Source organism: Pleurodeles waltl, chromosome 5 (assembly GCF_031143425.1).
Source record: "Pleurodeles waltl isolate 20211129_DDA chromosome 5, aPleWal1.hap1.20221129, whole genome shotgun sequence".
Classification (NCBI taxonomy): Eukaryota; Metazoa; Chordata; class Amphibia; order Caudata; family Salamandridae; genus Pleurodeles; species Pleurodeles waltl.
The window spans coordinates 959,968,548-959,990,125 of record NC_090444.1 but is presented as its reverse complement, the minus strand read 5'-3'; the positions used below and the strand labels follow the sequence as shown (position 1 = coordinate 959,990,125).

At 41.8% G+C, this 21,578-nt stretch overlaps 1 protein-coding gene across 2 annotated transcripts in view; it reads right to left on the bottom strand.

Moving 5' to 3' along the window:
• AHCTF1 (AT-hook containing transcription factor 1) overlaps window positions 1-21,343 on the bottom strand; it is a 1,009,458-nt gene extending 988,115 nt beyond the window's left edge. The window contains exon 1 of one of the 2 annotated variants that reach the window (XM_069235080.1): window positions 20,740-21,343. The gene's annotated coding sequence lies outside the window, so the exon portion shown is untranslated. The remainder of the gene's footprint in view (window positions 1-20,739) is intronic. The other variant, XM_069235081.1, reaches the window with a different exon arrangement.
• Between the last annotated feature and the right edge of the window lie 235 nt (window positions 21,344-21,578).

Genomic DNA, 21,578 nt, shown 5'->3' with positions numbered 1-21,578 from the left:
CCTCACACAAAGGACTGCCACACCCCCTACTGGGACCCTGGCAGACAGGATTGAACTGAAAGGGGACCTGGTGCACTTCTTAGCCACTCTTTGAAGTCTCCCCCACTTCAAAGGCACATTTGGGTATAAAACAGGGCCTCTGCCCTACCTCATCAGACACTTGCTGGAGAAGAAACCGGAACCAGAAACTACATCCTGCCAAGAAGAACTGCCTGGCTGCTCAAAGGACTCACCTGTCTGCTTTCTACAAAGGACTGCTGTCTTGCTGTTGCCCTGCTGCCTTGCTGAACTCTTGTCTGGCTGTGAAAGTGCTCTCCAAGGGCTTGGATAGAGCTTGCCTCCTGTTCCTTGAAGTCTCAGGACCAAAAAGACTTCTTCCTTTCATTTGGACGCTCCGTGCGCCGAAACTTTCGACGCACAGCTTGTTTCGCGGCGAGAAAAACGCCGCACACCGACGCTGATCGACGCGACGCCCTCGGGGCGATCGAGACTTCGACGCACAACCTCGCAAGGACAAAGCCGCTCGACTTTCCAGGAGAAATCGACGCGACGCCCACCGTGAGTGCGAAACTTTGACGCACGGCCTCGCAAGGACCACGCCGCCCGACTTCCAAGGAGAAATCGACGCGACGCCTGCCGTGAGACCAAACTTTCGACGCACGGCCTCGCAAGGACCACGCCGCCCGACTTCCAAGGAGAAATCGACGCGACGCCTGCCGTGAGACCAAACTTTCGACGCACGGCCTCGCAAGGACAACGCCGCCCGACTTCCAAGGAGAAATCGACGCGACGCCTACCGTGAGATCGAAACTTCGACGCGCAGCCCCGCAGAACGACGCGCAGCCGGAAAACAAGCAGGAGAATCCACGCACAGACCCGGGACATCTGGTAATCCCCGCGATCCACAAAAAAAGAGACTGTCTGCGCGCCGGAAAACGACGCCCGACTTCCCCGCGTGGAAAAGACCGACGCAAGTCTGTGTGTGCTGAGGAGAAATCGACGCACACACTCCTTTTTCCACGCATCTCTTCTCCTGTGGCCCTCTGAGGAGATTTTCCACCAGAAACCAGGTACTTTGTGCTTGAAAGACACTGTATTGCATTCTAAAGGACTTAAGACACTCTATATCACTTCCCTGTGATATTTCTACAATTTTCCATTGCAACTTTATTCTTTTTGACCTACAATTATCCTGATAAATATTATATATTTTTCTAAACACTGTGTGGTGTATTTTTGTGGTGCTATATGGTGGTATTGTATGATTTATTGCACAAATACTTTACACATTGCCTTCTAAGTTAAGCCTGACTGCTCGTGCCAAGCTACCAGAGGGTGGGCACAGGATAATCTTGGATAGTGTGTGACTTACCCTGACTAGAGTGAGGGCATTTGCTTGGACAGGAGGTAACCTGACTGCCAACCAAAAACCCCATTTCTAACACCCACCAACTCTCCCAAAGGCAGGGATGGAAGGGGAAGCCCTTCCCCTTCCACCCCCGACACCCCCCCCCTTTCAGCCCCCCCGTGACGTCAGCACGCATCGCATGCTGACAATCACAGAGGGCCTCCTCCCATCGCGCTGGAAGATCGAAAGAGAAATGCAAAGCATTTCTCTTTCGATCACGTGGGGGAGGCCCAGAGAGGCTTCAAAGGGAAGGAAGGGAATTTCCTCCCCTTTGAAATCTCTCTGAGAGTTTCAAAAGCTGGATTGCAAAGCAATCCGGCTTTTGAAACGCCGAATAGACACCAGGGATTTTGTTTTTTTTTCTTTTGTTTTTTTAATTGTCATAAGGGAGCGACCCCTTGGGCAAGGGTCACTCCCGTGGGGGGGGCATTTTTAAACCTCTAGGCACCAGGAATTTTTTTTTTTTTTTTTTTTTTTTTTTTTTGAGGTGGGGAGCGACCCCTTAGACAAGGGTCGCTCCCCTAGGGGGCAAATTATATTTAGGACATTTCTGCCCCCCCTTGGGGGCAGATTGGCCCATTTTTATGAGGCCAATCTGCCCCCAAGGGGGGACAGAAACCACTAGCCACCAGGGAGTTTTATTTTTATTTTTACGTGAATTTCACGCAAGGGGAGCGACCCCTTAGGTAAGGGTCACTCCCCTGGGGGGAAAATTTATTTTAGGCCATTTCTGTCCCCCTGGGGGGCAGATCAGCCTATTTTGATTAGGCCGATAAAACCACTAGGCACCAGGGATTTTTTTTTTGCGTCAATGTCACGCAGGGTGAGTGACTCCGTAGGCAAGGGTCGCTCCCGGGAGGGGGGGGGGTGAATTTATTTTAGGCCATTTCTGCCCGCGCCCCCCCCCCCCGGGCCGGCTGAGCTAGAGGCCAAAATCTACAGGTAGGCACTTTGCAAAAAACACCTCTGTTTTCTGTAAAAAATTGTGATGTGTCCACGTTGTGTTTTGGGCCATTTCCTTTCATGGGCGCTAGGCCTATCCACACAAGTGAGGTATCATTTTTATCGGGAGAATTGGGGGGAACACGTCGTGGAAGGAAATTTGTGCTCCTCTCAGATTCCAGAACTTTCTGTCACCGAAATGTGAGGAAAATGTGTTTTTTTAAGCCAAATTTTGAGGTTTGCAAAGGATTCTGGGTAACAGAACCTGGTCAGAGCCCCACGAGTCACACCATCTTGGATTCCCCTAGGTCTCTAGTTTTCAAAAATGCACATGTTTGGTAGGTTTCCCTAGGTGCCGGCTGAGCTAGAGGCCAAAATCTACAGGTAGGCACTTTGCAAAAAACACCTCTGTTTTCTGTCAAAAAATGTGATGTGTCCACGTTGTGTTTTGGGCCATTTCCTTTCATGGGCGCTAGGCCTACCCACACAAGTGAGGTATCATTTTTATCGGGAGACTTGGGGGAACATAGAATAGCAAAACAAGTGTTATTGCCCCTTGTCTTTCTCTACATTTTTTCCTTCCAAATATAAGAGAGAGTGTAAAAAAAGACATCTATTTGAGAAATGCCCTGTAATTCACATGCTAGTATGGTCACCCCGGAATTCAGAGATGTGCAAATAACCACTGCTCCTCAACACCTTATCTTGTGCCCTTTTTGGAAATACAAAGGTTTTCTTGCTAGCTATTTTTCACTCTTTATATTTCAGCAAATGAATTGCTGTATACCCGGTATAGAATGAAAACCCACTGCAGGGTGCAGCTCATATATTGGCTTTGGGTACCTAGGGTTCCTGATGAACCTACAAGCTCTATATATCCCCGCAACCAGAAGAGTCCAGCAGACGTAACGGTAAATTGCTTTAAAAAATCTGACATTGCAGGAAAAAGTTTGAGTAAAACGTAGAGAAAAATTGCTGTTTTTTTCACCTCAATTTCAATATTTTTCTTTTTCAGTTATTTTCTGTAGGAAACCCTTGTAGGATCTACACAAATTACCCCTTGCCGAATTCAGAATTTTGTCTACTTTTCTGAAATGTTTAGGTTTCTGGGATCCTGCATTGGTTTCACGCCCATTTCTGTCACTGACTGGAAGGAGGCTGAAAGCACACAAAAAAATCGTACAGATGGGGTATGTCCCAGTAAAATGCCAAATTTGTGTTGAAAAAATGGGTTTTCTGATTCAAGTCTGCCTGTTCCTGGAAGCTGGTGATTTTAGCACCGCAAACTCTTTGTTGATGCCATTTTCAGGGCAAAAACCACAAGCCTTCTTCTACAGCCACTTTTTAACGTTTTTTTTTTTTTAAAACTACATTTTCACTGTATTTTGGCTAATTTCTTGGCCTCCTTCAGGGGAGGCCACAAAGTCTGAGTACCTTTAGAATCCCTAGGATGTTGGGAAAAAAAGGACGCAAATTTGGCTTGGCTAGCTTATGTGGACAAAAAGTTATGAGGGCCTAAGCGTGAACTGCCCCAAATAGTAAAAAAAAAGGCCTGCCACAGGAGGGGGAAAAGGCCTGGCAGCGAAGAGGTTAATGAAATCTTGATTCACTTTTCACAACAGGAGAATATTCATTTTATTACAAGACCGGAGGCCACCGTTACGCACGTTGAAAGCCCTTCAAGACCACATTTACCATATGACCAATAGGTTAAAATAATGATTTGAAAAAGTATTCCCATTAGACTAATCAGCCATTTTCATAATCTCCTCCAATCTTCCACCAGACCAAAAAGCTTTACTTGCTTTTGCTCCCATTACAGAACCTGCTTCACATTTTCAAACACTTGCTCCTGCCTGTTCAAAAAAAGACAAACCATCTTACAAATGTAACTGAACTTACTGCTTTGTAAGGTTTATCATAAGACTGCAACAACTGTTTTTCTCCATCACATGTCAACTCCAAAACCTCGCTCTCACATTCCAACATACATTCAATCACACAAATTATTACACTCTTCAAACCGTGGAAAAAAACTGGCTTCACCAGTGTTGACTCTCTTACAAACCACAAAAAAAAAAAAAGAAAAAAACACATCTGGACCATAAATCCTGTTTCTTACCTTCAAAGCTTTTATATCCAAAACTCTTGGACAGGAAATCAAACATAATAATAAAGCCAACTTCAAAGAAATTCAAAGAAAGCCTTTTCAGATCCAAATATCTATTGGACAACCAGGGTTGTAACAGCCTTACTACAATTTCTGTCCTCAGCACCTTAGCAAAACACCACAGTGCAGAAGAAAGGCCAAAGAGTAAACACTGAAACTGAGGATACTGATTTCTCCACCTGAACTACAAGAAAGGTGGACTTAAATTCTTCCTAGGAATTCTGAAGTAATGTTGTTTAGATCCAACTTCACCAACAAGTCGTCTTTTTTTCCTACATATCCCACAGAAGATGGATTTCTTCCATCTTTAAATGGCCGTAAACCAGAAATTTGTTCAATTATCTAAAATTATTTACTGGCCTCCAGCTTGTCTTTTTTTCCCTCTACCAAAAACAGAGTGCTCACAAAACACTCAACATCTGCCAAGGGAACAAAGAGCATATTTTTCTAACATGGAATTTATTTCACTATCCACTACAACCTTCCAGGGGTGTGGAATTTATTAAAATATCTACTTGTCCAGGGGACAGGTTGCTTCTCAAATCTACTTGTCCTGTAAAATGATCTACTTGTCCCTTTGGTGCCATGTAGTGTGGCGCCAAATTACGGCAGCAATCTCATTATATAAGAGCTCTGATGATAACCTCTCTAATTATGCCAGGGCTACTACCATAGTAGGGCTTGAATACTTGCAGTTTCAATCCCTACTGTAGCAATTTCCTTATTTTGCCACCTTTCTGCAGATCTGCATACTGGGGCTGGAGGAAGCAGTAAGCAATAGTTCCAGGGCTGGAATGCCTTTGAGTCTGCAAACCTACTAACCTGCATGTTTTAAAGATTTTCACCAGCTTCTCTCTAATATTTTCCCATAATAAGAAAGGTTGGACATTTACTCCTGACAATGGCAGAATTAGAACTTCTTCCAGGGTTGGGAAGAAAGTGGCTGGAGGGAAAATGAACTTGCAAATGCTCAATAGATTTTCACATGAGCAAATCTACACATGCGTATTTACCCATGCTAAAATACAGTTCACAAATATTTTATAGGGGTACGACATATACCATGGGTGCACTTTTGTGACTTTCTTTAAGAATCTGGGGCCACATGTAGGTAGGTTCAGATTTGCGACCCGCAAATTGTGAGTCAGAGCGAGTCGCAATTTGCGAGTCGCAAATCCGAATGTAGGATGGTGTCCCTGACAAACTGCGATTGGTTTGCGCCCGCGTTCGCAGAACAATCCTACATTGCACTGCAAGTCGCAATTAGGAAGGGAACACCCCTTCCTAATTGCGAGTCGCAAACCCGTTTTCCGATTCGGTAACGAGGTTTGTGCATCGCAATGTGCTTTTTGCACGTCGCACACAGCGAAAGTCGCTGTTTGCGACATGCAAAAAGCTACCTACATGTGGGTCTTGGTCCCTAATTAGGTCTGGTGTTAACAAAGACATTTTGTTTTTATTAAACTTCTATTTCTCTCTCTTTTGGCTGGCTTTACTGTGAGTGATTGCATTCTGCTCTTCCACAAGGAGCATATTGGCACACAAAGTAGTTTTGTTCAGTGTCAGGAACTACAGTGGCAATCAGTGACGTAACAAAACTGGAGGGTGCCCCTTTGCAAAGAACATGGAGGAGCCCCCAATCCAGACTCTCTCAGGGCAGGTGCTGTGCTGAAGGGGCCCCCTGGAGGGCGGCTGCGGGGCCTTTGTTATGCCACTGGTGGCAACGTGTGCTTTTAGAGTTCAAAAACGTTTTGGTTTTTTTTTTGCCAGTGTTTGTTACAATGTTGAGGGCCTGGTAGCTCCCACAACAATAAAGTGTTACAAAAGCCATGTCAAAACAAGACACGCATTGATGAAACTAAAAGACTTATAAAAATATGTCAGATCAGTTGGCTTTGTCAGTGTTTGTTTATTTTCATGCTTCCCATAATCGAGTTGAAAATGGTTACACTGATTTTCCATTAGAAATATTTTTGGGAAATACTAGCATGCATCAAAACATTTTACTAAATGACACTTCATTTGCATCTAATCAGAGAGCATTCTGGGAGCATCATACTTAGCCTCATAGCCTAAACTTTTCAAACATGTGTATACACGTTTTTTTTTTTGTACTGGAACCAACGTCAGTAGTGAAGTGTAACCTTAAAACATTTATTTACAGCACTCACCCTAATAATGAAGGCTTTCAAATAATGAACCATAAATACAAGTTCGAACAGCATTATCTATTGGAAACACATTACCTCAACTGCAGAGAGTTCCACTCTCTGTAAACAGGCAACCAAAGGCCTTTGTGCAGCAGAGGGTTGGGCCTACTTGTCCCAAGGACAAAGTAAACATAAAAACTTGTAGCCCTTGACCCCAAACAAGATGTCCCGGGCATCGGGCGATAGGAATTCCACATCCCTGAACCTTCTGATCCAGAGTCATAAATAAGTTCAGTCTTTCTTTTCCTTTGGAACTTCATGGACTGTTTTTTGAGTCTCTGAATGGTGTTAAATACCCAAGGATATTGGGAGATAACTTCCCACATCTTCACATAATAATTTAGACGACCTCCTACTTTTCCAGAGGGAATACAACTGAAGAAATGTCTGTACTCACCTTGAAAACAGGATGACTCATCCACGTATACCCCGATCCTTCCTGACCTCCCTCTTGGAGGAGGAAAATCCTATTGCAGCCTGAACACCCCTTCCATGTCCTCAGAGTTGGAAATTATACTGGGGTCCTTGAAGTTCTCAGCAAACAGAAAGTCACTTTCTGCTCGCACTTCCAAAAATATCTCCTCCAAACACAGTCATCATATTAGATTTAGCAGTATCCAAAGCCGTGAAGCTACACATTTACCCAGACTTTTAACTAAACCTTCTCCAAAAGGCAAACTTTTCGCATTTCTACTCAGCTCCTTTACTGCCATATCTTCCAGCTTAAAATTACTCTTCATTAAAATAGCCTTACTACTTTCTGTAATAAAACCTGCTTTAGCAAGAAAAAAAACGAATGCTCTTTTACTCCAACCTCTTAAAAATTGGAAAACCACAGGCAAATTCTTCAAATGCATACTGAATATTAACTATTGTTAGCAGAGTTGAAGTTTTAGACAGAATTATCACAGCATGACAATTTGTACATAACATAGAACACTGTGTGCACCAGGTACTAACTTTTGCACATTTGCTTTTTTAGCTTCAAGAGATGGGCTATCTGTACAATTTTTAACACTGTATGAAGGCTGCAGGTAGTATGGCCTTTAGTACTGTCAGAACTTGGGTATTTGTATTGAATAGTGCCTCTTGGGGCACGTGTTACATTGTGAACACTGTTCTTAGTAGATACTTTAATTCTCTGGTGTATTTCTCATGAGAGTTTCAATGTCTGTAAACAGTAAGGTATAGAGTAAGCTCCCTCCATAGAGTAAACTCTGTTTACAGTACCAACTTTTCCACTCATGTCCACTTCATTTCTCAGCGTAAGTTCTGTGACTGAAGGTTTTGATACAGGTAAAGGCTGCTTGTTTTAGGGCATTAGTAATGTAGCAAAAGTTGAGTATCTGGAGAAAACTGGTTTTCTCTGAACATCTGTATACAGTTTGAACACTGTGTGCAGTTGGAGGTTACCCATCTATCTGGGGTTGATTGGTAATACGAACTTGGCCACCTACCAAGTGTATGGTATAGGTTAAATGTTGCACATGGCACAAGCTGGGTTCACCTAAAGGGATGTATGTGTTAAGGCATTAATTATGCTTCATGTCATTCTGAGCTATTTTGCACTTACTTTCAGACCTCAAATGCCATATTCGTTTATAGAACATTACTTACAAAATGAGCATGAATCAAGTCACAAGTGATGTTATTTGAGATGTTCTTAGTGATGCTATAAATGAATTAATAGAACAAGTCATAGGTGATTCAATGCAAAGTCCTAAGCAGTGCATGGCGGGCGCATATTATAATTAACATTGCTAACTATAACTGGTGAATTTCTGTTTTTTTGTTTTGCTCAGAACGTTAATGTTGTCATTCTCTGACTAAAATGTCACTTTAACCTTTGTTTTCACTGTATACACACAAACTATATTTTGATTTTTGGAAATATTAATTGCCAAAATCAGGGTCCAGATCACTGATGTGCCAAGAAAGAATTACCCTGGAAAGACAGTTAGTTCATTCATTTTCATGCGGCTAAGACCATTCACAAATTGCACTCAAATCACACGAGATCAGCAAGTTAACTCCACGTCCCGATGCACTTCTCACTTTACAACGCCATATCGAAGTACCAATCATCCAATCCGTGAGCACGAAACCTACTGCTTGAGGTAAGACTGCACTCGCATCAATTACACAATGATTACCAATTCCCTTCAATTCACCACATATAAATACAATACTCATGGGCCCAAATGTTTAAAACTGTTTGCACATACCAGGCATCCATTTTAGTAATTAACCCTATTTACCAGTACGTTAAAAAGAGTGCAATAAAACAAACATTTAAATTGTAATAACAAACATACTATAAACAAACAATACATACTGCTTCCATAAATTAGAAGCATTTTAACCCCTATAAAACTTTAAAATCAGATGTGCACAGCACAAAATATTTCTTTAACAAAACATACGTATCTGTCACTGGAACAGCATTTAAAATGAGGACGAACGTTCTATGGGGGGGATGTTTGTGTTTTTTCTAATTCTCAATTGTTGTATTATCGAGGCAATAAAGATATTTAAAGCTGCTGCATAAGTGGCACTAAAAGATGTTACTCATGATGGTAGCCTCCGGTCTTGAAAATAAATTGTGGTCAGAAGAATCTGTGAGGTCACAATACTGATGGATGAAATATATAAGTAGTGCTCAAAAGTTCGGAATGATTCCCATACTTCCACCTACAAATGATGCGTGAGCCATGGCTAAGAATGAGTTTTCAAGACATGACTGCAGAAATAGCAAGCAAGAGCCTCTACCAGGTGTAGTAGCATTTATTTCAGGAGTCTGCATCTTAGGGATGAAGGCCATGACCTGCATGCTCTATCAGTAGCCATCAGAACAGTTAATTAACTTATTTTGCGTTGACTGACCTAGGAGGACCACGTAGCTCCTCATGCAGAGAAAAGAAAAGGAAAAGAGAGCAAAATCACACACAAAAAGATAAGATACACACCTATCCCCCCCCCCTTATGGTTAAACTGCTCTAAGTGATTCCCCAATGATTTACCAAATAATTCCTTTTAATTAAACCACAACTCCCCTGTTCTGTCAATTTGGTGTCACAATGTTGAATTTTAATCAGCATACTCTTCTGAGCCTCTTGCCTAGTGCACAAACCATATCCAACAGTGAACGGGTGCAACAAAGAAGGTTTCAGTTAAATAACTCAAGATAGACAATATTATATAAATACCCAATAGGAAAAATGCTGGTAACAACATTGTGTCCTTTCTATCTAACCAAATCTAACACATCCTTCGAGGTAAAATATTTGGGGATGGTGACTGATGCACATAGGCTTTGAATCAAGGCCTACTTAACCCTGTTAATAAATATTTCCAAAAGATGTACACATTAATGCCCGTTATGCTGCTTCTAATTCTTTTTGTGGAGGTGGCTAAAAAAAAAGTCACGACTTACACGGGGATCAACCTAAATCCCTGTTACATGAGCTTTGATAGGTCAAAAATGCTGCAGTTAGAATTGTTGTGCTTTGAAAAGTATCTCAAAGAAGCCTAACAACTCTTCACTGATATATGTACAGGATTCCATTTAAAGTAGCCTCTTTTTAGTTCTGCTCATGTTGCACAGCCGGGCAATACTACCCCTCATAAATCTGAAGATGTATTCTATACCTCAGACACGTCTTCTTGCAGTCTACATATCAACTGAATTTCTGCTGCTTTGGTTCCCAGGATGAGGCCAATAACTGCAAGAAGCACGTGTGGGACAATTAACTATGAGGGCAAAATAGAAGAACACGGACCCTGGAAAGCTGACCACTGATAGAACAGATATGTTAATTAAAGAAATTTCTAATGATTTATGTGTGTTTATTAATGATAAAATGCATAGAGAAATGAATATTAGGAAATGTGTGTAATTGAAAATGTGCCCTCGGAGAATGGTCACCATGTGTATTAAGAGATGCAAAATAACGAAAAAGGAATAACAAAATGTACTAATATGTCATAACGAAGTGTATAAACTATGTTTTATGTTAATTCATATTCTTAAATTAGCCAGACTAAAGGCCTGGTTTCGCTGGGCATTGCTTGTTCATAACGTGGAGACTTCGGAAAACTTTGCGAGGACTGTTAACTGGAAGGAGAAACCGTGAACTGTTCAGAGTTCAGACGGCTTAGCTGGAACATTCTGCAATGTACCAACGGGCAGGAGATGAAGACAATTTGATAAAATTATGTGTGGTGTAGGCTAAATGTCCTTTCCCAGGACTTGAACAATAGAGGCACTGACTAAATACTCGTATGCAACAATTTCGTTACCTGAAGAGCCGGATGATGTTCTCATCGCAAGAAGAACCAATCAGTTTTATGGGACATAAAGCATATGCAAAACTAGAGATTTGGTAAACAAAAACTATAGGTTAGAGTCATAACTTCCGACGGACTGACCAATTAGCAATTAGTGGGATGGATTGGGAGACCCTAATAAAAAGTCATGACAAGGGGTGTAAAATCAGAACTGCGAGGAGAAAGTTGATGACGTCAGGAGATGCTGTCCAAGGAGCTGACCCTTGGGCTTTTACTCTGTGAGCCTGATCCGTAGTTGACCATTGATGACCTGGGGATGAAGACTGACTTGTTGCTGATCCATCCTGGATAGGTACCTATGAAAATGTGACTGACTAATTTTGTGCCTTTTTTTTTCTAGGTACCAACTGCGCTGTTTTTTTTATAGAAATTCTCTTAGGTAGATGTTTCCAAATGTATGTTTTTCTCTAAATTGTTTCGCATGAAGACCCCCATGCTAATGCTAATCTTGGTTCGGTAGGCTGTTAGGGGTGACGTGGACAGTGACAAATGACTCACCAACTTTATTGCTGAATTACATAGCTTATGTTGTTGCTTGGTCATATATGTTTTATTTTTCCAAGAGATAATGTCTTCTAACTGATGAATTAATAAAGAATTGACTGAATAAACTTTGAACTAACTGATGACCTAGAATTGTAATCAATAGGGAATAAAACGTTTTAACCTTTTCCATGAGTGATGGTTATTTCTGACTAATATGGTTTCCCAGGGGTGTGGAATTTATTAAAATATCTACTTGTCCAGGGGACAGGTTGCTTCTCAAATCTACTTGTCCTGTAAAAAGATCTACTTGTCCCTTTGGTGCCATGTAGTGTGGCGACAAATTATGGCAGCAATTAATAGCCTCTCTGGTTATGCCAGGGCTACTACCATAGTAGGGCTTGAATACTTGGAGTTTCAATCGCTACTGTAGCAATTTCCTTATTTTGCCACCTTTCTGCAGATCTGCATACTGGGGCTGGAGGAAGCAGTAAGCAATAGTTTCAGGGCTGGAATGCCTTTGAGTCTGCAAACCTACTAACCTGCATGTTTTAAAGATTTTTACCAGCTTCTCTCTAATATTTTCCCATAATAAGAAAGGTTGGACATTTACTCCTGACAACGGCAGAATTAGAACTTCTTCCAGGGTTGGGAAGAAAGTGGCTGGAGGGAAAATGAACTTGCAAATGCTCAATAGATTTTCACATGAGCAAATCTACACATCGTATTTACCCATGCTAAAATACAGTTCACAAATATTTTATAGGGGTACGACATATACCATGGGTGCACTTTTGTGACTTTCTTTAAGAATTTGGGGCCACATGTAGGTAGGTTCAGATTTGTGACCTGCAAATTGCGAGTCGCAAATCCGAATGTAGGATGGTGTCCTTGACACCATCTGTGATTCGCAAGGGCTTCGCAAATGCCCACCTCATGAATAATCATGAGGTGGGTCGCAATTTGCGACCCCCTCGCGAATGGTGGCCTGCTGGAGACAGCAGACCACCATGTCTGTGACTGCTTTTCAATAAAGCAGTTTTTTTTGTTTGTTTTTGTAATGCAGCCCGTTTTCCTTAAAGGAAAACGAGATGCATAACAAAAACGAAAAATGAAACGTTTTCGTTTCATTTTTTCAGAGCAGGCAGTGGTCCGCAGGACCACTGCCTGCTCTGAAAAAATTTTTACAGTGACATTCACAATGGGGAAGGGGTCCCATGGGGATCCCTTCCCTTTTGCGAAAGTGTTAGCACCCATTTGAAATGGGTGCAAACTGCGATTGGTTTGCGCCCGCGTTCGCGGTCACAAAACAATCCTACATTGCACTGCGAGTTGCAATTAGGAAGGGAATACCCCTTACCAATTGCGAGTCGCAAACCCGTTTTGTGATTCGGTAACCAGGTTACTGAATCGCAAAACTGGGTTTGTGTATCGCAATGTGCTTTTTGCATGTCGCAAACAGCGAAAGTCGCTGTTTGCGACATGCAAAAAGCTACCTACATGTGGGTCTTGGTCCCTAATTAGGTCTGGTGTTAACAAAGACATTTTGTTTTTATTAAACTTCTATTTCTCTCTCTTTCGGCTGGCTTTACTGTGAGCGATCGCATTCTGCTCTTCCACAAGGAGCATATTGCCACACAAAGTAGTTTTGTTCAGTGTCAGGAACTACAGTGGCAATCAGTGACGTAACAAAACTGGAGGGTGCCCCTTTGCAAAGAACATGGAGGAGCCCCCTCTCCAGACTCACTCAGGGCAGGTGCTGTGCTGGAGGGGCCCCCTGGAGGGCGGCTGCGGGGCCTTTGTTATGCCGCTGGTGGCAACGTGTGCTTTAAGAGTTCAAAAACTTTTTGGGGGGGTTTTGCCAATGTTTTTTACAATGTTGAGGGCCTGGTAGCTCCCACAAGAATAAAGTGTTACAAAAGCCATGTCAAAACAAGACACGCATTGATGAAACTAAAAGACTTATAAAAATATGTCAGATCAGTTGGCTTTGTCAGTGTTTGTTTATTTTCATGCTTCCCATAATCGTGTTGAAAATGGTTACACTGATTTTCCATTAGAAATATTTTGGGGAAATACTAGCATGCATCAACACATTTTACTAAATGACACTTCATTTGCATATAATCAGAGAGCATTCTGGGAGCATTATACTTAGCCTCTTAGCCTAAACTTTTCAAACATGTGTGTGCATGTTTTTTTTTTTTTGTACTGGAACCAACGTCAGTAGTGAAGTGTGACCTTAAAACATTTATTTACAGCACTCACCCTAATAATGAAGGCTTTCAAATAATGAACCATATATACAAGTTCAAACAGCATTATCTTTTGGAAACACATTACCTCAACTGCAGAGAATTCCACTCTCTGTAAACAAGCAACCAAAAGGTTTGTGCTGCAGGGGGTTGGGCCTACTTGTCCCAAGGACAAAGTAAACATAAAAACTTGTTGCCCTTGACACCAAACAAGAGGTCCCGGGCGTCGGGCGATAGGAATTCCACATTCCTGTTTCCTTTTTGGTTTCTTAAGTGTTTGATATTGATTTATTGTTGTTGATTATTGGTTCAGTGATCACTGCATGACTAGGATACTCCATGCGATTCAAAAGGTTCATTGACCTATACTCGTCCCCTTGTAGGTTTACTTACTAAGGACTGGGCGCGCTAGCACCACCAACCAGTTAAGAACACTGGTTCATTAAGATGACATGTACGTTTGCTATCTACCTTTGTAACTGTGCCATGAATGGCCTTCAGGCACATCAGAGTGGAACTTCCTCATGTAATAAATTAGAAACTAGTTTATAAATATAGAATTGTAGAGGAAATTAACTTAAAGGCCAAATTAGAATCATAAGACTTGTATGAATTGGCCTATGCATTATAACTTTTCAGTTTTGGTTTTCTTACACTGCTTTCCAGTCTGGGACTGGTCTTGGTGCCTAACTCGGCAATTCAATGTCGCCTGATCTTTGAGAATCACCTCCAGTTACGAAAAACATTAAAGATGTGGCCCTTTTGATCACTATAAACGAAAACTACTGGCTGTTAAGGTGGGAGGTGCAAACGATTCCTCACACACTCGAAATCTATGTACTGCAAAGCACAATGCACCATATTTGGAGCATGTTTTTGAACATAATGCACCTTAACCAACATCTTTCACATGTATATACTATTTCCAACATCCTTTGAACTACACATCCGAGAAGGTGCCCAGGTACCAATGAAAATCAGGCCACTTTCTAGCATTGTCAGTATATGAAGCTCTTATAAAAATGCTCCACACAAAGACGCCAATACAACACAATATTTTGATAAAACCACTCTACTGAAAGAGCAGAATGCTGTTCAGTTTGTCTGCTGATTTATATTTGGCTGCTTGCGAATGAGATGAGGAAGGTGTCTTAAATTGATTCTTCTGCAGCATGTTGACTTGATACAAAGACCTGTTATCTGTTGAGAGGATAATGCGGAGCATTGAGAAACGGCGTCAGCTAGGGATAAGAGAAGGGACTGCACAGTTATCTTCTTGCTCACTATTTCCTCACAATCTGATCAATGCAAATGTCATAAAGCGCGTTCTTCGATTGCCACTGGGGACCTCACTGAAACACCTTCATGCACACGTTTCCACTAAATATCAATAGATTTTGGTGCAATTTAAAGGATGATGTAATGTGGTTGTGCTATCTGCAGTTTATGAAGGTTTCTCAAAAATCACACCTTAAGTACTAACAGTAAATCACTTAGGACTTGATCACATGAAGCAGAAAATTGAGTGTTTCAGAGTGCAGTGGTGTAGAAAGTATTGTGTAGAACGGAGTAGAGTGTTGTAGAGCAGAGTGGCATAGAGCAGGGTAGAGTGCAGTGGTGTGGAATAGTGTGTTGTAGAATAGAGTGAAGTAAAGTGGCATGGAGTGGAGTAGAGGGAGTTGCCTACAGTGCTGTAGCATGGAAAAGTGTTGTGGAGTGGCATACAGTGAGTACAGTGGCACAGATCTGAGTTGAGCGTCAGAGTGGAAAAATACAACAAATAGGGTATGGTCAACGGAAGGGATGAACCCAAGCTCAACATCCTAAAATATATAAAGCCAGCATATAGAAAGCAAGCAAATATAAGTAACAAAACACAAAGCCAATAGTAAGCAATGGGTAGAATGCATTTCCAGGGAAGCTTTCCGATGTCCCAAACATGTTGGTAGTAAACATGTTGTTAGTGACCTAAAAACACAATACGGAGATATATTCACAGGTATCAAGGTCAAAGGGGGAGTTTTTACAAAGTACATTTTGCACACATAATTTGTATTTAGTTAAACTTGATCACTTATGCCCCTACCCCTACTAATATGCCCCTACCCCTACTAAAGACTACAAAGGCTCATAGGACTACTTGGCACATAAAGAAACGCTCTAAAAGCCTTTCAAAAGCTCCTAGTTTACTACAGAAGTCATTCTATTTCCTCTGTGTCACTCACACAACAATGCAGAAAAAAGGCCTCCAATCCCTCAGATGCGAAATTGGAAAATGGAAACTAACTTTCAACCCAGGTTCTACTACAGAACAACTTCGATTAACACCTCACCTTATCAAATACGACATCTTGAAAATTGTTTGCTCTACAGTGTGGGTGAACAGTCCCAAAACACAATACTGACACTCAATAGGGTTTGGCTTTCAGCAACACACTGAATACATGGCTTTTCCCCATTTCCCCAAGAATAATGCTCATGCCCACATCTGCTGGCAGACACCTAAGAATAGCACCTACAAGTCACTGAGGAGTTCAAAGAGCATACAGAGAAGTGAAGACAAAGGTGCATATTTTATAAGGGCAAGGAACTCTGATGTTGTTGGCTGTATCCTTATAATGTACAGAGATGAGAATGTGGGAAAAAGCAAAACATCAAACAAAAGTTGATGCAATATAAAGGGGGCAGCTACATCACTACCTGCAGGCCAAAAATGCAGAACTGCACCTGCTGGAACCTGGCTAAAAGCTTATGAAATTTTTCTCTTAATACAGACATGTTCTCCCAAAGGAGTGTGCAATCAGAAATTACATCTCCAAGCCCACAGAGCACTTCCTGTAAGGATAAACTGCACCAACAGAACCGGGTGCACTAAATCCATAGGTGGCTGGATGATAAAACAATGTGCTGAAGAGATCCTGCCAAAACGAGAACCAGTCAACTGGGGACACATACAGCAGGAAACGAGCCTCTACAGGACACTGCAATTAACACCACTCAGTTTCTGGAACCCAGCAGATATAATTTTGATTTTGCTTAAGCTGATAATAGTTCTGTGTAGAACTGTATGTAACCTATCGGTCAAAAGTTTGAATCCAGTGAAGGACAAAATGGCCTCTTATCTTGCTGAGGTCAGTGTTGTACTGAACCGAGGAAGTGGAGATGAGGTGAGGGATAACAAGACCTAGCATTTACAGCACTACTAAAAAACTGTACCACTGGATGAACAAGTGCAAAATCAAATAAAGCACAAGATAGTCCTTACTGAAAACAGCAAATGGTCACAAAGCTTTATTAAATTCTCTAACACTAGAGTGGTGGCCTCTCAAGCTGTGAAATTCAACTCTAAAAAGCTGAGCTCGGAAACACCAAAGAGAGGCCGAAGACTGAAAGACATGAGCTATGAGGGCCTCAGAAAGAAGTAAATGGCCTGTTATGCTATGGGAATTTAGATTTGGCTCCAACATGCAAACTGCCTACCAAAAAGCTGCCAAAGGTTAGATGACTAGAGATATGAATGCAACTAGCATAGTTGTAAAAAAGCAGAAAGTACTTTAGCAAAAGGCCTTTGCTCCAAGCAAGGAATAACTGGGAACACCTAATTTTTCAATATGTGGAATGTAATGAACGGATTTTCCACATTCCAATATAAATTAGGCACAATTTCCAATACCTTGAGCGTCCGCAACGTAGGGTCAAGTTTTTTCTGGAAAAGTATCACTCATATTGAAATTAGCTGTCAAACCCTATGAACATAAAACAGTTCTGTTGTAAAAAAAAAAAAAAAAAAAAAAAATTGACAGCCAGAGAGATGAAATGAGATTTCAGAGAACAAAGCAATTTGACACATTTCATGGTCAGAAGCATAATTTATACATTTGATTTTTTTTTTTTTTGTAAAAAAATAAGTGTGGAAGACAGTATCTGTACATTAACTGGCCCAACCCCCACAAGTGCAGTTATGGAAAGTGAGCTAATGTAAATATGAAAAAGCACTATAGAGGGAACAGTAGGCAGAAGCTGGGTGAAATGAATTGGTAGAACTGGAATAACTTTGAGGACCGTGGACGGGCACTACCTAAGCTTGATTAAGCTGTGCTTGGTCCCCGCTCCACAGAAAGGTTCAGAAATTACTTCTGGACAGCACTGGCTGATTAAGGGGGCTGCAAATAATAGGGGTGCTGCAGCCAAGAAATGTTAATCAACAAAAGGGCTCCAAGCTTTTAGCAAAGCTAGTTCGTGCCCTCGCAGGCTTTACTCTAAAAAGAATAGAAAGTCAGGTCAGAAAACAGCCTAATCCACCATAAACATGACTAGTGGATGAAATGCCCCATGATTCATTTTAACTGATGCAAGGAAAGGGGTACTTAACTTTTTTTTCATAAGACATGAAAAAGGGGGTTCCCTTCCTTCTTTATACCTCTGACAACTGATTATTTACTCGAACCCCTTAATATAAGACTTGAAAAAATGAAATCAGCATGTTTGTGTTTTGATAGAAGAACTTTTAATTCTTTCTAAAAGCACAAGACAGATCAGATGCATAAACGTCACGGAGGCATAAAAACCAAATGGCTGATCGAGCCCATCCTTACGTTGAATCGATCCGATAATTAATCACTTTCACAATCCTTATTGATGTAAAAGATGCCTTTCTGGTGGCGGATTCTGAGCACCTAGTGGGAGAATGCCAGAACTGCAATTATACTATTAATGACTTACAACACACATTTTACTCAAGTAGTACAAATAAACAGGTGACTTCACAGAAGACTAGTATTACACACATGAAATCCAACAATAAACGGCAATCGACGGAAAACTATGTGTTATTGCTTACATTTAATCATTTAAGTTTGCCCTTAGGATGCGGCATTAGGCCAATAAACGTCTCCACATGTTTACAGTCTGCTAAGTTTGATGGTAGCAGCAATATGACGTATCATCTAAGATGCCAACACTCCTACTTGAAATACAAGTCACGTAGACCACGTGTAAATGGTAAAACTGAAGGGTCTGTTTTATGAAGACACACTATGCCCATCCCCTAATCGTGAAGTGCTTTCAGTCCGTTACACTTGAAAAACGTTTACCTAGGTATACAGAAACACAATAAGTCTTAGAAAAAAAAGGCACTCGTGGTTACATCTGCACCACCAATTGCCAATTATGAAAAAAATACTTAACTACTGAACAACAATTACAATTTGTTGGGTATATCACTAAAAACAGATACAGGTGTGTATATATAGGCTTTCCTTCTGATTCTGAGTGATAGGAAGCTGCAATTAAAAGCAATAAAGGCTATTTAAAGGATGCATCCTTTGCACTACTCGTGAGGATGTAAATTGAAATGAATGCCCTCGGGGCTCAAGAAGAGATGGGGCGTCGTATTTCACGGTTACCATAACAAAACAGCAGTAAAGGATTTCCCTGGAACCTTCTAAACTTAAACATACTATAGCAGTTCTCATGGCCCTCAGTGACATTGCAACAAAAATGTAGCGCACGAGAACAGCAAAGGGGAGGGCTTGTGTTGTTACTACACACTTTTAAACGCCAGGCCGCCTCTGGCAAATATAAAAACAAATATATCTAATAAACAAAATCATAGGTGAACGATCGTATAAGATCGAGTCCTCTACAGATTCCAGCATATTCGAAAAAGGTATGTCTCCCTCAGTGCCAAAAGATTACAAATAACATTCGTTCAAATCAGTTCATACAAAAGTTTAAAATGTAGCAGAAGTCTTCTTTTCCAAGCACGTGGAAGTGCCAAAAACACAACATAACGATGGTAATGAGAACGCGCACCAAAACTCTGAACTTGCCAGTGTGGGAACCAAATGCATACAAAACTATTTTGAAAGTGAATGGTCCAATTTTTGAAGAACGTGTGAATCTATCATTTTTCCAACTCCGTACATTCCAAATGCACGGGGTTTACTGAGGTTACATAACTTAAGTGGCCCTCTTCTGGCTGAACCATTTTAAAGGAATGTGCACTTGCCACGTCAGATTGCAGTGCACATTATTAAAAAACACACTGGATATTTTATAACATAGCGAGAGTAGCAGAGCAAAAAAAAAAAAAGCTATTACATCAAACCACACTAAAAATCAGAGTCAAGTCTGCTAAGAGCCCACTCGTTCGCCTTTTAAAATGTTTTACTTTTATGAATAACAACTCTGACGTCCGTAACTGTTCTCTGTGAAGCGGCATCGCTCCCCAGAAGCGAACGTTTCAAGAAAGTCAATGAGTTGAGCTCGGTTTTGCAGCCATCAGAGCGGTGATCGGGCACGTCACACTGGACACCAAATCAACAGTTTGTTATGGGGAGCTACGACAAAAGGGCAATGTAGAGCACAGAAGGACGATGTGTACTGTACACGTGGTGTTGACCTTCTGCACTTGGCTGAGTTGTCACCGGTCATGCTCACAAAAGTGCCTAACCACTTGTGCTTCAGATTTGATAGGCTAGATTTTGTTTTAAGTGTTCACACGCCTGCATCTTTAAGACTTCCATGTATGCACGTGGTTATCTGCACTACGAGTGTGTATGTTGCTGGAAATCCAAAGATAAAAACAGAAAGGGTCAGGGACAAGAGTCATTTCGAGTCTTTGGACCCTGGTGTTAACATTGATGTCGTCAATGTGTAACAGAGCGAAATATACCTCGCGGAATTGCATGGTTAAAGCCTTAACGCGTATATTTTTTTCACACTCGCCTTTTCCACGAACACATGGAGGAGCTAATATGGCTATCCTCGAACAGCTACGGTTGACACACTGAGGTATACCACACACCCCCAATCATCATACCCACCGGATTCCCCGGAGAATGGAGAATTGAAGCCTGTTGTACCTGTAAAGACCGTATAATTTGCGGGAATTGAGGACAGCAGAAAGCACTAGGGTCTTACCGTGTCGCTCTAGGTCCCTTGGCCGATCCCTGTAGCCCCGGCTCCTGGGGCCTTCCTCCAGTTTTGGGTGCGGACCCCGTGGCCGCTGTTTGGGGTTAAATATGTCAGTGGCGTAAACAAGCTGTGGGTATAGGAGGAGAAGAAGTGTGCACAGCGCGCCCAAATAGTTGCGGTGGTTAGCGAGAATCTGTATGGTTCGGCGCGCCCAATTGCTGTCACAGCACCCAGGGCCTCCTTAGGGTCAGCAGTTACAGGTCTCAGCCCTGGAAAGCAGCGCAGTAAAGCCGCGTGGGCGCCATCTTAGGAGGGGTGCTGAACCTCACTTCTTCTTACAGCTCCCATGTGCGCTTAACAGTCAAAGTCACCCACTGTACGCTAGGCTCTGCAACATTAAATGGCGCGCGGCTTCTTTGCGAGCAGGGATCTTGCCTAGACGTTTTATGTATATTAATTATGTGAAGTTTATATAACATACTACGCGCAAGATGGCCGATACAGCACTACTCTCATCGCGGCCATGCTACCTTCCTGGTCGTCCGCCCTTTACTCGTGACGTGAAAGCCCACATTCTCCGTGAGCACATAAACGTCGTTCGCCTATTAGTGACTAGACAGCTTAGCTCGTCTGCTTTAGGGCTGAACGGTGCTAAATCTCGCGAGATTTTCTTCCTGTTTACTGTAGATAAGCGGGAATTTTTAAACTTGTAGGAATGATTCCGCAAGCAAAAAAATGTCAGCGAGAACTAGGCAAAGCGAATGCATTACTTACTATCTCGGCGTTCGTACTTCCGAGCTCCGTTCTTGAGCCATGCATTTGAAGCGTTGTTTACATCTTTACTT